Source organism: Anser brachyrhynchus, assembly GCF_964034855.1.
Source record: "Anser brachyrhynchus genome assembly, chromosome: Z".
Lineage (NCBI taxonomy): Eukaryota > Metazoa > Chordata > Aves > Anseriformes > Anatidae > Anser > Anser brachyrhynchus.
Genome location: NC_137697.1, coordinates 868208 through 885737, shown reverse-complemented (window position 1 = coordinate 885737; position 17530 = coordinate 868208). Strand labels below are relative to the sequence as shown.

At 39.7% G+C, this 17530-nt stretch overlaps 1 protein-coding gene across 1 annotated transcript in view; it reads right to left on the bottom strand.

Moving 5' to 3' along the window:
* Positions 1-17530, bottom strand: part of RIT2 (Ras like without CAAX 2) — a 194386-nt gene that overhangs the window by 12467 nt on the left and 164389 nt on the right. The gene's annotated exons all lie outside the window — the stretch shown is intronic.

Here is a 17530-nt window from a genome sequence, read left to right as displayed (position 1 = left end):
GCCCTGGGAGCCCAAATTGTGATTATGGCTGAAAAACTCATATTCTTATCAAATATAATAGACTTTTTAGTCCTCCATTGAAAAATCTGTAGCACAGTTTACCTAGAGGCATGTGTGAACATGTGTCTATAGGCATAAACATGTACACATGCATTCGTTTACAAATGTGGCTGGGGTCAGACCGAGCCTCTCTGATATAGCTGGCAGACAAGGTTGGCCTTACAGCAAAACCTGGATGTGGATGCTGACAAAACACTTCTCTGAAGAGTCCCTTTGGTACCAAGAGGCATTCAGCATTAGCTCCTCTGTAGATGATAGCTATTTTCTGAGATTTATTTCCTGTGTTTCAGGCAGCTAGCTAGTTCAAACCTGCAATCTTGCCAGACTCTGGAAAAGGCACTGAAAAGCTGAAGAGACAATGTGTGTAGTGTGGATGCCACAAGCCAAGCTTCCCTCCTGCCTCTTCTAAAGATTTTTTCCAGAAACTATGAGAGATAAAGTGGTAGGTCATAACCTGGAGTACAATAAGCCAGGTGAACTGCTGCTTCTGTGTTTTCCCAGGCAGAAAAGATTGAAAATGAAGGACAGGAAACATATAACATATAATTTAAGATAAATACATAAATAATTCTATGGGGGGAAAGAGTTTTTGATGAAATGTTAACAGTGTTTTATCACTGATAATCGTGGTGGCTGGTAAGTAAATCTGGAACTGGTGTAGATCACCAAGCAAAACCATGGTTCAGGCCACAGAAAGGACATGTGACATCTTTCCCCAGCCATACAGGTATAGCAGTGACAAATACATACAATATTTCATTTGATTTCTCTCAGGAAGCTTGCTTATAATTTACTATTTTTTTTTTCCTTGTATACATAAATAGGCCTAGGTTTGGGGGAATAAAATTACTGATACTAAAAACAACAGCTGGTGAAAAACAGCAAGTGCTTCAAGCCTTAACAGTTGCTGTCACTAGCAATTCGGGACATGTTATCACCCCATTATTTTTTTACCCTTAGAAATAAAACGGGTGTTATTAAACGGTTTAGAAAACGATAACTGCCTGTGATAAAGTTTTGTTACGCTCAATGGAAGGAATATTAATAAGAGGATAGTTACGATATCTTTGAGCCAAGTTGGGCAGAAAAAGAACGTGGATCTCATTTAGAACCATAGAATATCCTGAGTCGGAAGGGACCTGCAAGGATCATCAAGCCCAACTCCTGGCTCCACATAGGTGTACATAAAAAATACACCATATATCTGAAAGCATTGTCCAAACACTTCTTGAACTCCCACAGGCTCGGTGCCATGACCACCTCCCTGGGGAGCCTGTTCCAGTGCCTGACCACTCTCTTGGGGAAGAGCCTTTCCCTAACACCCAGACTGACCCTCTCCTTGTCACAGCTCCATGACCACCTTCAGGTCCTTCGGAGAGAAAAGACCATTTCTGTGGCTGACACCAATTCAAACTGGAAGCAAATACAGTCTGCTTAAAGTTATATTGAAATCAGAAAATCATAGCATAATTTAAGTTAGAAGAGATCTCTGTAAATCATCTGGTCTAAGCTCCTGCTCATTGTGGGTCCACACAGAGCAGATTACTCACGGCACTGAGCAATTGTGTTGAGTCATGTTTTTAGTACCCTCAAGGAAGGAAATCTGACAGTCCCTTTGGCTCTTGTTGCAGTATTTAACCATTTGCATGGTGAAACAAACCTCCTCATATGTAATGAGATTTTTTATCTATTTTTTTTTTTTTTTGTCCTGCAACTTGCATCATTTATTCTCATCCTTTCACTGTGCACCTCTGAGAAAAATCTGGCTTTGTCTTCAATCTACCTATTAGGTGGGTGAAGACAGCAAGATAGTTCCCCTTTGGTTCATCATGCTGAGCACATCCACCAAATCAGATCTCTGAAGGCTGTGCTCTTACTTTTTCTGCTCCATCCTCAAGTCTCTCTTGGGAGATCTCTGCTGAACTCACTCCAGTACATCAAGATATTTCTTCTTTGGGGTACTCCAGATGCATTCCTAGAAGTGCTGAACAAAGAGGAAGGACCACTTCCTTGGACCTACTGTCTACACCTTTATTCATACAACCCGAGATGCATCTTGCCCTCTTCACTGCAAGGGCACAATTTTGGGTCATGGTCAGCTCATTCTTCACCAGGACTTCTATGTCTGCTCCTGCAAAGCTTTCTCCCCAGTAGTGCCCAAATGGTACTGCTGCATGATGTTGTCCATTCCAGGTGCAGCACAATGTTCGCTTTTGTTGGATTTCATGAGGTTCTTGTCAGACTATTTCTCCAGCCTGGCCATGTCCCTTCCATGTACACCTGACCTGCCAACATTTCAGTATCATTGACAGACTTGATGAACTTTTGTCCCAGCATTTAATTGTTAACAAAGACACAAATAACTATTGCCTCAGCATCAACATCTGAGGAATGTTACTAGAAATTTGCTGTCTGATGGACTTTGTACTGCTCATCCCAACCCTTTAAGCCTGGTAGTCCAACCAAGTCTCCATTCAGCTTGTAGTTCACCTATCTAAACCATACTTTTCCTGTTTGGCTACAAGAACACTCTGACAGACTGCATTAAATGTCTTGTTAGAATTAAGGTAAGCATAATCCACATCTCACATCCACAGAGTCAGTCATCTGAAGGTGATCACAATCAGCTCGTCAAGCATGATTTGTCCTTGGTAAATCCATGCTAGCTGTTCCCAGGCATCTTTTTGTCCTTCATGTGCTGACATGTGACTTTTGGGAGGATTTGGATTTGCTTCAGAAATGTATCATCCTTTTTTTTTTTTTTTTTTCTCCCCAATACAACTAATATTTTAAAAATATTTGGACATAATTGATTTAGCTTTAAACTACCTAGCTTGGGTATTAGTATTTAAAAATAGAAACATCAGCACAGCCTGTGCAATACTATCTAAGAACCTGAGTGTGCACTCAACAGTTGTGTCCCCTGCACTTCAGCACTTCAACCTCACTGAATCTTCTTCCAAGGAATATACATGTAGATGAAGTTGCTGAACTGAGATAAATAGAAAAACTCTGCCCCATGGATTTGGGTCACGACTTGAATTTACTGGTGGTGTTCTGCTATTTATTTTTTTATCTTTTTCCTTAAGACAACATTTATGTATTAATAGCTTGATCTTCTTGATCTGATCTTCTTTTTTTCTTACTGATATTTTATTAATAAAAATTCCAGTAGCAAAGTAGACCATATGTTATCAAGGAGGGCAGAATATGGCCTCAGGACCTCAGACAATGAAAGAGAGAGTAGAAGTATTCAATTCTCACACCATATGGGAAAAAACGTTGAACAAATAAAGCAAAATTACTGAAGCAAATGGAAACATTCCTATTACACCTCAGTTCAGGATCTAAAGAAACAGTTTGGTAGCAAGTAGTCATCCATCACTGAACAGGTGGTGTATCAGAGTACAAGAAATAAAAAAATAATAATAATAAAATAAAAAAAGGGGTGGGGAGGGAGGTGGTAGATAGTGAAGGAAGGGAACAGGGATGTCTTAAAGGGATCTAAAAGTGTATTTGTTTTTAATCCAGAATGACTGCACCTTTGCATATACATACAGCTTTGGACACTGAGACCCACCCATGTATAAGGTGGCTTGCTTCTGCTTTCCTATGCAGATTTGACATTTACAGCAATGGTTTAATTTCTCCAACATCTCCTGTGAAAGATAAACTCTTTTGATCTATACCCACTATTCAATATTGCTTTTATTCTGGAACATGTGCTGAACTTTGCACTCCATAATCTGATGGCAGAGCACACTGTGTACTGCAGAAAAGCTGCACCTATGGGATGAGTAAATACCTTAAAACAAAAATTACACTACAGCTCATCTGCAATAGGATTTAACAGTTTTCAATTTCTTTGGTCTCCTAGGGATTAAGTGTCTGATGTTGCCTCATTTTCTTTCCTTTTACTACTGTTCTGTGCCTTTGTAAGTCATGTAGCCCTGTGAAATCAACAGCGTCACACACACAAAATACAAATGTTTAACTCCGCTCATCAGTTGTAATAATTTCCTTGTCTTGGGTAAGGATCTCTATCCTTTCACCTTTCTTAGGTACAACCAAAACAAAACTTTGCTGAGCTGGTGGTCAGCAGGCTGAGTGCATGGTTTACAGAAGGACATGAGATGTATAGCAGTGGCATTCTACTTGCAGATTGTACTTGGTATGAGCAAATGGATGGGCTGGAAAGGTTATAGCTGGAGTGGCACATAGCCACAGCTGAAAAATTAATACTTCAGAATGTACAGCTATTTTTGATTCCCAGTGCAAGGAATCAAGTGAAATATGTCCCATAAAGCATCTATTCCTACCCTTCTCTTCCCCTTCACTAATTAAAAATTTGCATCTTTATAGTTCTAGAGCAACATTTTCAGATGTTTTAAGTTTTTCTGAATGTCTAAAAAATCAGAAGACAAAACAAAGAACAAGATGAATGAAGAATAATAAGATATTGAAAGAAAAATACATTTTGAAAGTATCCTATTATAGATTTTTTTGTTTGTTCGTTTGACCTAGTAGGACTGGTGGTCATGAGTACATGAAAAGCTATGTTTAGAACTCTATTTTAATGCTCACTGGTACAAAAGGAGATGCAGCAGTGTACCTGTCAAACCAGATGATATAAATGGAGAAAGAAAAAGAAAAAAAGACAAGCTTTAGGCTAAACAATCTCTTTTTTTCAGGTCTAAATCAGAAGCTGCAAATTTCAAGTTAAAAATGATTAGGAGCAATTGCTCTAATTTTAACTTAATGAAATTAATTATTCACACACTGTAGAGAAATAGGTATCTCAGCACCTGGGGAGGATGTTCAGAAGAATGACGTAGATTCTTAAGAGATCCTTGTCATTATTTCAGTCCTTCAGTGCTTCTGGCAATGACAGTACATCATCCCCTTCAAAAACAGAAGGAAAACGAACCTTTTGCCCCACCTCATTCCCACTGAAATGCTGTTCTGGATAAATTCTGCTGTGGCAAGATGATCAGAAACCATCACTTATAAGCAAAACGTGTTCCTTGCCACTTAATACCTATTTGATGTTATCCATCATTGTTCTTAACTTTTAAATGATTTTTCCTCACAATTATTTATGTCACTGCTTATGCAGTGTATATATGTATATGCACAGTATTTTTATCATCTACTTTTATTTACCTAGGCTAAAGAAATTAAGCTCTCTTTAATTTCCTCAGATAGGACTAGCCTGATATGTACTGTCTGCACCTGTTCCAATCTGAATTTGCCATCATCATCTATGAGTAACTAAAGCTAATCTTAGCTGATATTTCACTTGTATCTTCTATAATACCGTTGATAGTTCCATGCCTCTGTTGTACATATCACTCCAGATACCTCCTGAAGTGAGATTTATTTTATGCACAACTGCATGAGGTTTGTGGTTTATAATCACCCTGTAAGTGGGTGATATAACCCTGTAAGTGGCTGATATATCCAAGACTTTCCCTTCTGCCTTCCAGCTGATGTGTTATAGCAAACAGTCTTGCTATTAGTCCTTAAGGGCATGGCTTTGCACTTTTTACAATTACATTTAATTCCACTTCTATCACTCCTCTGGGTCACACAGCTTTTCCTCTACAATAATCCTGTCTCTTCGAAACAGAAAATGCTCCCACTTTGTGTTATCAGCAAATTTTGTTAGTATACTCCTGCATTTTTATGCCTAGGTCATTAATGAAAATGTTAAAGATCAGCAAACCAAAAGGTAACACCTAATATTCTTAGGTGGTAGATCCAGTTCCAACTGGTGGGGTCAGAACCAAGCCCCTCCTTTCAAAAATGTTATTTAAATTTAAAACTGTGTGTGTGGATGTGTGTGCAATCCAGCTTTTTTTTTTTTCTTTTTTTTTTCTTTTTTGCCAGTAAATCACACATCTCTGTTGGTCCATCACAACTTACCAACTTACCCATCTGTTACAGTTATACAGAATATAGTGGAGAAAATGCTGATTTATAAAATGCTGGATTGTCCCTATTTTTATTAATGTGCAGTTATGACTTCCCAACTACATCGGGTTGAAAACATTCTAATGACATCGCTTTCCATTTGAAAATACTGAGTTGACAGACACTAAATGCTCAATGGAAAGGAGCCACGAAGCCATGCTTCTCCAGACACCCCACTCTGCGAATTGCCTTTCATGCAGCTTCCAGCACGTGGGGGGGCCTGGTTCCTGGCCTGCATCGGTTGGTGGCAGGGTTATAATTCCAATAATCCAATGCCGTGAGGTTTCTATATGAATTAACCACACAGGCTTGCTTCTAAGTGCCATTTTTTGGAGACGGAGATAGAGCAGATGGGGATTTGTACAGACCAAATTGTTGGAAGCCTGAGATAAGGAGGAAAAACTAATGGGAAAAAAAAAAAAAAAAAAAGCTGTGAAAGACAACCCTTTCTTTTGCGTGCTTCACATCGCCACCGGCCTTCTGATCTCCTCTCAGTGAACCGTATAGGCAGCAGTTGGAAAGATCAGATATACGCTCAGGGCGATCTGTCAGAAACTACTTTGTCACATTCCCCAACACTAAAACCTGTGGAAATAAAATCTGTGTGTTTAAAACTGTAACTGCCCCATATATAGCAGTACTACTCTTTTCACACAGAAAAAAAAAAACACTGAACACAGCTCCTGCCCTGATGTCCTTTTTTTTTTTTTTTTTTTTAAATCACTAAAATATTAGCACTTATTTTTTATCTCCCTTAAGCATCTGTACTTTGTTTGTTTGCCTGTGGCAACACAGTTGTAATGTCATTCTCAAGAGAGTGTGCTGAATTCCATTATACAACACACGAAATAAAAAATGGTTGAACAAAACAACAGATAAAACCAATAGTGACTATTTAAGTAATCTAAAGATATTATTTGTCTGTTTTCACAGAGTATCAGCCCTAATTGAACGAATACTTGGCAATATTTTATTTATTTATTTATTTATTTATCTTGCTAAGAGATTATACAGATAAATGGTGTGGGATTATTTATTTTTCTTTAAACTAAGTACTGAAGTTAAAAAAATATATATTTAAAGGATACATCAAAAGTCATGGAAAGACAAGAAATTGTCTATTTTCCTTTTTTTTTTTTTTTTTTTTTTTGTGCTATAATAATTCTACATACACATACAATATGCTATATACCACATCTCCTTTTAAGCTCAAAGCACTCTGCAGGTATACAATTAAGTTTTATATCAGCCTGTTGTATGGTAATTTTATAATACCTGTCAAATCCAGTGGTAAGTATAGAAAATAAATTTGGATAATGATGAACAGGTAGCAGGAAATATATATATATATATACACACATATATATTTCATAGAATCAAAGAATCACAGAATGATTTGGGTTGGAAGGGACCTTAAAGATCATCTAATTCCAACCCCCTGCCACAGGCAGAGACACCTCCCACCAGATCAGGTTGCCCAAAGTCCTGTCCAGCCTTGCCCTGAACACTTCCAGTGAGTTGTTGGAGTATTTTCTTTTCATAATTCAAACCTCAATTTGCATGGGTCACATGCTGGAATAAGCTTGGCATCTTGTCTGAGTCTGTACCATGAAACCCCTCTGTACTGACAGAATTTGGCAGACATGGGCAGTTTTTGCTGGAAAGAAGCTAGGAATTATGATATGGTCAGGACTGAATTGTACTGGCAAGGCTGTAGCTGGGAAGTTTTCACAGGATTTCTCTAAACTGCTCTTGAGTACAGACATTTCAGTGTTTCAGTACTTCCATGAGGCCTAAACGCACTCACATCTTTTGAAAGATAAGTTTAAAAAGGATAAAGTCATTACCCAGGCAGTACAATCTCTTTGGAAGTCCTTGCTATATGGTGCTCTTCCACAGTGTTCAGAGATTCATAAATGTCCTGGCTGACCAGTCTGCCTACTATGGTCTCAGTAATATAATTTCTTTCATTTTGTTCTAGGAACGAGCAGGTTGTTAAAATAATTATCAAGTCTAGCCATCCTTCAGAATACCATGGCCTCTGAATAATGTAGTTTCACACTAATTTATGCAAGGTGAATTCAGCTCTGTGAGCATATCACTGCAATGCCCACTCATTACTGAAATAAAATTTAACATACATTTTGAGGAGGTTAACTGCATTTTTCTCTCCTCTCCATGTATGGATACTTCCAAAACTGACTACCACGGGAAAAATTTCAGAGGATTACTGACAGGGACTAATTCTCCCAGGTCAGATACTGCATTTTTTTGCTGTTGTTTTCTGTTTTTGAACAAAAGATACTTTCTAAATATTGCCCAAGAATCTCCCAAAATCTTCCCTACATGGATTTTTTTTTTTTGTCTTACATTTACTCATCAGTGACTTAGCTCTACAATTCTATTAGTGACCTGTAATACTTAGAGCCAAGCCAGTAAGAAGTGCTTTTGAAAATCAAGCCTCATATCACACATACATCATCATCAGAGTCACTTTAAAATCAATGACAGTCATCAGTCACGCAAAGAAAACCTAATCAACCAAACAAAGGTCAAAAAGACACTCACTTATAACTGGCCAGTTCCACGTGGTGTCATGCACATTGTTTAAAAAAAAAAAAAAAAAATAGAAGCAATTAGGTAGCAACATTATGTCTTTTATCAGAAAAGATTTTATCTTTACCACATATTCTTTTCATTTTGTGCACTCTGTGTGAAACATTCTGCCAAAAAGTTTTCATTTGCCTATTTCTTTTACTCCCAGATATTTAGAGGAATGGAGCACAAGAAAAGAAAGAAAAGTAGAGCATCTTAGAGGTAATGTAGATTATCTCTGGAGCCGGCCTGCTAACGTAGAAGTATGTGGTCCTCTATTTCTATTTGTAAGTAATTATGGTTATCAGACAAAGCAGTCATCAAAAGGTGTTTTATGAACCATTGTGCTTATATAAAGCAAGCTGCTGCTTTGTCATTAAAATAAATTCACAACCATCCATTTTAGATAACTAGTCAGGGTACGTTTCTTCACAGTCTGTCAGACTTGGAGACATCTCCCTCAAAGAAAAAGCATCTCTCTCCTGCAAAGGCAAATGTGGTGAATTTTGACCTCTAGCACTGTGCTTGCAGCAATAGTAAAAATAACACCAATAACTAGCTCTTTCCACTAATGTGTCTCTCACAGTTTTAGACTTATTAAGCCTCAAATTGCACCTTTTTATTTATGGGTGCCTCTGTTCAAAGGTGAAGAAATAGAAATAGAGAAAAACCATTCTTGGTTTTGCCAACTAGTCTCTTCAAGGCTAGTGAGCAGGTAGAGAGGACTTCATGAAATGGCTTGCACAGGAGAGTATCCCCATTACCAAAAAATATCAAATGACAAGAATGACAAACTTTTATTGCTAATGAAAATCAAAGAAGCTAAATGAAGATAAAAGCTATGACAGGAAAGCCCCTGAGAAAGGGAACCAATTGACCACTTTTTGGCTTCTGTAGAACATCTTGTAGTAGTTTTATTTGTTGTTTTGTTTGTTTAAGAAATAACTTCTGTCTAGATCTATCCAAATAAATAAAATGGACCAGAGACCAATTTCTAATCCTTAGTTTATATAGCTAAACTTCATCCCTGAAAGAAATGTGCTTTGCCAATATTGGATAGCAGAAATAGCCTGTGGCCTCACTTCTTTCCAAGTTACCTGTGGATATCACATTGGAAGCTGCTACTTCCCATGCTCCAATACTTCTGAGGGAGCATGCTAATGATTAAACAGCAGAAACTCTGGATATGTGCTTGAGCTGATTCCTTGGCCCAAACCACACCAGAAGATACCTTGGCCTCTGTGTTATTATGCTTAACTGAGATAAGCAGTCATTTACGAAGTGGGGCCACAAAAACTTAGCTCCAAATTGATCCAAATGGATCCATATCATAGGTATAGATCTGCTGACTTTGAGATCTAGCCAGAATTAGTAGACATGGTGTTAACCCACCGTCTGGAGGTGTCTTCCATGAGTGTGAGTGAGGCTGGGTAGCGGCTGTCTCCCAGCCTCCATCATGTTATTACTAACCAAATTACTGCCCACCTGAGACGTGTGTTGTGGAATGCTTTGACTTGCTGTGACAGATATTTGGATGTTTTTTTCTTCCATTTGTTACTGTGTTTGTCGCAACAAGGCTGTGAGGGTAGAAAGGACAAAGGAGAGATGCAGACACTGAGACGGAATATGGTTACGTGAAAAATTTTTCAATAGTTCAGGCAGAAGCCTTACAGAAGTTCTTGAGTTTCTCCCACCCAATAGACCTCACATTATTGTTATAGCTCTTATTATTATTACTACCATTGTTATTATTATTACTCATTTACTATAGTTAAAAGCCAGGAAGCAGCTCACTTTTCTGGACTTAACAGTAGACACTACTGTAGACTTTGTTTCTGCCAAAGCAGTTTTGTTCATGGTATTTATGATTGCAAAATATATCCTTGCTTTACGCCTACCACAGTTTTCCTCTCTCCTCCAGTACACTATATCAGCTGTTTTCTCCTCTTGATATAGCCTTTGTAAAATGCATTTCAGTCTTGTACTCACCAAAAACAGGTGCTGAAGGCTTAGGGACGTATATTTTACAGCTGTACTGGGTTTGATGGCTGCTCTAAGAGATCCATTTAACATACGAGTCTGAGCAATTCTAGTAACAACCAATATCCAATAAAGCTGATAGAATTATTATTTGTTGCACTTTTACTATGGGAAAATGTTTCACAATGTGCGATATACTCTGATTCATATCCTGTCATTTATCAAGAGACATCTTCTTATTAGACCTTGTTAACCAGAAAATAAACCTTTTTTCCACTTTATGAGGAGTAAAACATGATAAATAATAATGGGAAAAATAACTGTCAAGCAATTTACAAATGATTTGTTGTAAAAATATGGCACCTTGATGGTTTCTTCTAGGAAGACATATGCTTCAGTAATACTGTGATTCAGAAGGTGCTTTTCCAATCACAGATAAAAGGAATGTGGTGGGACAAATATCAGCTTAAAGCTTAAGTTCAAGTTGAATGAGTCTGATGTCAAACACTGCATTAGAATCTTATGCTAGGTTGCCAAGAAGAGTTAGACAGGGATGAGTCAGGAGATGGCTGTTAGTGTTGGGTTGGATAAAGCTATCATTTATGTAACGTAAAGACCTCTGAATGCTTTAATATGTGGAAGCAACCCCAGACTGCTTTGTGTGGCACCAAACTGCCTCCCGTATCAGCACACTTTCACTGGATAAGTGACGCTTTGCAGTTTGGGTGCCTGTGGGAGTGTGGCCACTGGGGTTGACAAGCCCCATGGTTTGTGATAACATCGGATTCTTAATGCTGAGGCCACGAGGGATGTAAAGAATGTAGAAGGAACAAAGAAGGGTTATTCAGGAGACGCCTTGCTGTCTCATACTGCTTGTTCTCCAGTCGTTAAGACATGGAAGTTGCTGGGTGTTTGCTGTTGTCGGGCAAAGTTGTTTACCAATGAATAATTAGTGGAAAAGTACTGCTGTGGGCCGAATGGTATAAGAAGGGAGCCTGTCCTCAATAAGACAGGAAGTTATGTCATCAATAAGTGAGTTGAAGTTATTGTCATCAGTAAAGAAGTAGAAGTTGTGGATCCTTAAAAACCCTGGCCTCTGTGTGGTCATTACACCACAAATGGTGCCCGAACAGGGACGTGAAGAACATTACAGCACAGGTGCCAATATTAAATCCTGTCCTCAACATGAAAAAAATGGGACTTGCCTCTCCCCAGATTACATGCATTTTAATTTGTCCATGCGTACTTTTAAGTTCTATCTAAGATGTATAGTCAAACAGAGTGACAACTTTATTTTGAACACCCATCCAACTTATCCTTTCTTTTTTTTTTTTTAGCTAAATAATAGAAATAAGTATAAAAAAATACATAAAAGAAACATAAGATGAATATCAAAAAAGACAAAAAAAAAAGCCTGTTTTTGATTATATGAATTATGATTCAGGTATTGGAAGTCCTAAACAGTTTATTCAATTATTTATTTTGGGGGGAGGGGAGAGGAAAAAGGAGAAAAAGAAGTGAAAAGCAAGGTAATGAAAAAGTGAAGTTGTAAAAAAGTAACCAAACTGAAAGCAATTTGGGGCTTGCTAAGATGTTGGAGGTTCTAGTATATATCTGTTGATTGGCATCCTAGTATCTAAGTAGAATATGAAAAAATAGCTTTTCTTCTAACCTGTTTAGTGCTAATTTTCGAACCTGGCTGAAGGTAACTCGAGTTCCCCAAAGCACAAGTTGATCCTGGCAATTTATCCTTACAAGAAAACTCTTTGACCTGAAAGCACAGCAATGAAATTAGAGCCTTATTATAGACTGGGGTATAATGCTATCATACCAATTCTCTTCTCTGCCACATAACTGCGAACTACAAAAATATTATCCACTGTCTTCAAGACTGCAGTATAGAAGAAGGAAGAAAAAATCAGCAAAAATATGCCTATGGCTTTTTTTAGAAAGTAAGATTTAGTGTTGTTTTGATTACCTGTAATTTAACGAATTGAGTAAAAAATAGTTAGAAGGTAAATGAAAAAATACAACAACAAAAAAACACCTTCTTCCACTTTCTGAATCCTCAATCTATTCATTAAGTGTTTTAATTTTAATTGGTGTCATTACTTTGTTTTCCTCTGTCTTTCTGAAGATCTCCTTGTCATTTTTTGTTTGAACTTGCATATTTCTGTCTTATATGACAGAAATAAATCTATCTTGAGTTGGTCACAAATTGAACCTCAGATCTGTATCTTTTGAGATATGGAATGTTCAGATTAAATCTGAGCTTGGGTCCAGAAGTTGAGAAAACCTTTGATTCAGAATATATACTGAATACAAAGTTCTGATTTCATCCCATGAACTTTAAGCACTTAACTAACTCAGTGGCATAAACACCTCTTGTTCACTGTACAATTCATGAGAAGAAATGATCAGTTCACCTAACATCTGAGTTTCTCTTTGGAGGATCTAAACTTCCCCTCTAGCAGTAAGGAAGCCACAATGACTTCATCCTTAACTACATATAATATTTCAATTATCTAAAAAGTGATCTAATCGAGGCTGAAGACAGAGGACTTCTCATCTTTATTTATACTTTCATGAATACTCATGAGAATAGCCACTGTCATGAGATTATAGTACAAAATTTAGACCCACATCTTATTCATCCTTTCAATTGTTACCATAAATCCTAAATATCAGATGAAATCTACTGATGCTTTTCTATGAACCTTGGAGAATGAGTGATGATGTACTTATAGAAGTTTCAGATTAGTTTGTTTATCTTCATTTGTACTGAGACATCACTCTTTTAAACCTAATTTTGTTATAAAATTGCTACAAACTTTGTAAGTAGGTATTTGTATTTCATTTACAAGTGATATATTCAGCACTGAGGAATAGTAGGCTTGAGTCACCAGCAAAAAATGAATAGCTGAAATCTAATGACTTCTTCTAGATCATAAGTAAGCATCTATACATTTAGATGAAATTTAGGTGAAAAGGGGAATTCTCGGGTTTCCACCTGATTTTGGGAACACATCTAATTAGACTATTGGAAGGGGAAGGGTCAAAGAAAGAGAGGAGAGGAGAGCAAAACCAAATATAAAATGTAAGCTTGATTTAGATTAACACTTAGTTGTTACAATAAGGATTTGGCATGGGTTTTGCATCCAGAAGTAATATATTTTTAATTAACGAAATATCATTCTGAAATTGAGATTAGAAGAAAATCTGGAGTAATGAAAGAAAGCTATCAAGGTTATCAAAGTTAACTTTTTTTTTTTTTTTTTTTTTTTTTACTTTTATCTGCATTTGAATCTGGATGAACTCCACTTAAGCATAGGATGAAACTTCCTTATAGTGAGGGTGGTGAGATAACGTAACAAGTTGCCTACACAAATTGTGGAGTCTCTGTCCTCAGAGATACTCATAACTGAACTGGACGCAACCATGAGCAAACTGCTCTTGCTGACTGCTTTAAGCAGGGGTGTTGGACTTGATGGTCTCCACAGGTCCCAGCCTCAGCAACTCTCTATCTGTGACTCCAGCTGACAGCAGCTTACTTAAGTCCTATCTGGACTGAAGATAGGTCTCCAAGTCTCAAGGCAGACTTAAAAACAAAATCCCAGAGGGATCATGAAGATCCCAGACTGATCCCAGAATCATAAAGAACATTTTGTTCAACATCTTCATCGATGACCTTGATGAGGGAATACTGTCCACCCTCAGCAAGTACGTCGATGACACAAAGCTGGGAGGAGTGGCCATTATGCCAGAAGGCTGTGCTGCCATTCAGCGAGACCTGGACCGGCTGGAGAGCTGGGCAGGAAGAAACCAGATGAGGTTTAACAAGAGCAAGTATAGAGTCCTGCACCTGGGAAGGAACAACCGCATGTATCAGTACAGGCTGGGGGATGGCCTGCTGCAGAAAAGCTCTGCGGAGAAGGACCTGGGGGTCTTGGTGGACAACAGGTTGACCATGAGCCAGCAGTGTGCCCTGGTGGCCAAGAAGGCCAATGGGATCCTGGCGTGCATTAAAAGGAGCGTGGCCAGTGGGTCAAGGGAGGGGATCCTCTCCCTCTACTCTGCCCTGGTCAGGCCTCACCTGGAGTACTGTGTCCAGTTCTGGGCTCTCTGGTACAAAAAAGACGGGGATCTCCTGGAAAGAGTCCAGCAGAGGGCCACAAAGATGATACAGGGCTTGGAGCAACTTCCCTTTGAGGAAAGACTGAGAGACCTGGCTCTGTTCAACCTTGAGAAGAGAAGACTGAGAGGGGATTTTATCAATGTTTACAAATATCTTAAGTGTGGGAGACAGAGGGATTTGGCCAACCTCTTTTCAGTGGTTTGTGGGGACAGGACAAGGGGCAATGCCCACAAAATGGATCACAGGAAGTTCCGCACCAACATGCGAAAGAACTTCTTCATGGTGAGGGTGATGGAGCACTTGAACAGGCTGCCTAGGGAGGCTGTTGAGTCTCCTTCTCTGGAGACATTCAGGGTCTGTCTGGATGCCTACCTGGGCAACCTGCTGTAAGGAACCTGCTTTGGCAGGGGGGTTGGACCCAATGATCTCTTGAGGTCCCTTCCAACCCCTACAATTCTGTGGTTCTGTGAAAGAACATCCTGTTAAAGTGCCACAACAGAAATTTACAGTCTTTGGTATTATTCATAATCTTTCTAGAATGTAGAAATAGGAGTAGGCCATTTGCAAAGAGGAAAATTAGTATGAAAGAAAAGATGGATGTTTTGGTAAGAAGAAGGTAAGAAGAAATCTCCCATTAATCTTGTTAATTTATTGCAGTACTACCATGCATCTCAGTTCATTTCTACAGATTATTGACATGTATGGCTTTGACATATCCGTTTTAATTTGCCTGTATAAAACAAAGCCATGGTTCAGATGTAAGTCTTGAGTTTAACACGGCAGTGGTACAAAAACACAAATTACATAAAGTAACAAAGGATGAGGATCTATATCCTGGTTTTCAGCAAAACACATATGACATTTCAGAGAAAATCCTAGTGCCCTCAATCCAAACAGCAGTAAAAGAATATCTCAGAAAACGCTGCCTCAGAAATCAAAAACTTTCTGCTTCAAAGCTCTCATGTGGCTATGATAATTGATGATGTATAACACAGCAGTTAAGAGTGATGTCCAGTTGCACAATTTGCCAGTTTTCTATCTTATGCAGGCTACTATACACACAAAGTAAAGGAACAGCCCCTGCTCCTGAGAACCTGGACAAAGTGGTACCACAAGGAATGAAAGAGAAAACAAAGAAATGAAATTCAGAAAATCACAGAATCAGAAAATCATCTAGGTTGGAAGAGACGTCCAAGATCACCTACTCCAACCTCTGACCTAACACTAACAAGTCCTCCACTAAACCATATCTCTAAGCTCTAAATATAAACGTTTTTTAAAGGCCTCCAGGGATGGTGACTCAACCACCTCCCTGGGCAGTCCATTCCAATGCCTAACAACCCCTTCAGTAAAGAAGTTCCTCCTAATATCCAACCTAAACCTCCTCTGGCACAACTTTAGCCCATTGCCCCTCGTCCTGTCACCAGGCACGTGGGAGAATAGACCAACCCCCACCTCGCTACAGCCTCCTTTAAGGTACCTGTATAGTGTGATAAGGTCGACCCTGAGCCTCCTCTTCTCCAGGCTGAACAATCCCAGCTCCCTCAGCCGCTCCTCGTAAGACTTGTTCTCCAGACCCCTCACCAGCTTCGTTGCCCTTCTCTGGACTCGCTCAAGCACCTCGATGTAGCGAGGGGCCCAGAACTGAACACAGTACTCAAGGTGCGACCTCACCAGAGCCGAGTAAAGGGGGACAATCATTTCCCTAGACCTGCTGGCCACACTGCTTCTTATGCAAGCCAGGATGCTGTTGGCCTTCTTGGCCACCTAAGCACACTGCTGGCTCGTATTCAGCTGACTACCAACCAATACTCCCAGGTCCTTCTCTGCCAGGCAGCTTTCCAACCACTCATCTCCCAGCCTGTAGCTCTGCTTGGGGTTGTTGTGCCCCAGGTGCAGGACCTGGCACTTGGCCTTGTTGAACTTCATACAGTTGGCCTCAGCCCATCGGTCCAGCCTATCCAGATCCTCCTGCAGAGCCTTCCTACCCTTAAGAAGATCAACACATGCACCTAACTTGGTGTTGTCAGCAAACTTACTGAGGATGTACTCGATCCCCTCACCCAGATCATCAATAAAGATATTAAAGAGGACTGGCCCCAGTACTGAGCCCTGGGGGACGCCACTAGTGACCAGCCTCCAACTGGATTTAACTCCGTTCACCACAACTCTTTGGGCCCGGCTATCCAGCCAGTTTCTAACCCAACGAAGCGTACGCCAGTCCAAGCCACGAGCAGCCAGTTTCTTGAGGAGAATGTTGTGGGAAACGGTGTCAAAAGCCTTACTGAAGTCAAGGTAGACCACATCCACAGCCTTTCCCTCGTCCACCCAGCATGTCACTTTGTCATAGAAAGAGATCAGGTTCGTCAAGCAGGACCTGCCTTTCATAAACCCATGTTGACTGGGCCTGATCACCTGGTTGTCCTGCAAGTGCCTCATGATGACACTCAAGGTAATCTGCTCCATGAGCTTCCCTGGCACTGACGTCAAACTAACAGGCCTATAGTTCCCCGGGTCTACCTTCCGGCCCTTCTTGTAGATGGACGTCACATTTGCTAGCCGCCAGTCAACTGGGACCTCCCCCGATAGCCAGGGCTGCTGATAAAGGATGGAAAGCGGCTTGGCCAGCTCTTCCACCAGTTCTCTCAGTACCCTCGGGTGGATCCCATCCAGCCCCATCGACTTGCATACATCCAAGTGCTGTAGCAGGTCGCCAACCGTTTCCTCATGGATTGTGAGGGCCACATCCTGCTCCCATCCCCTTCCACCAGCTCAGGGTAATGGGTA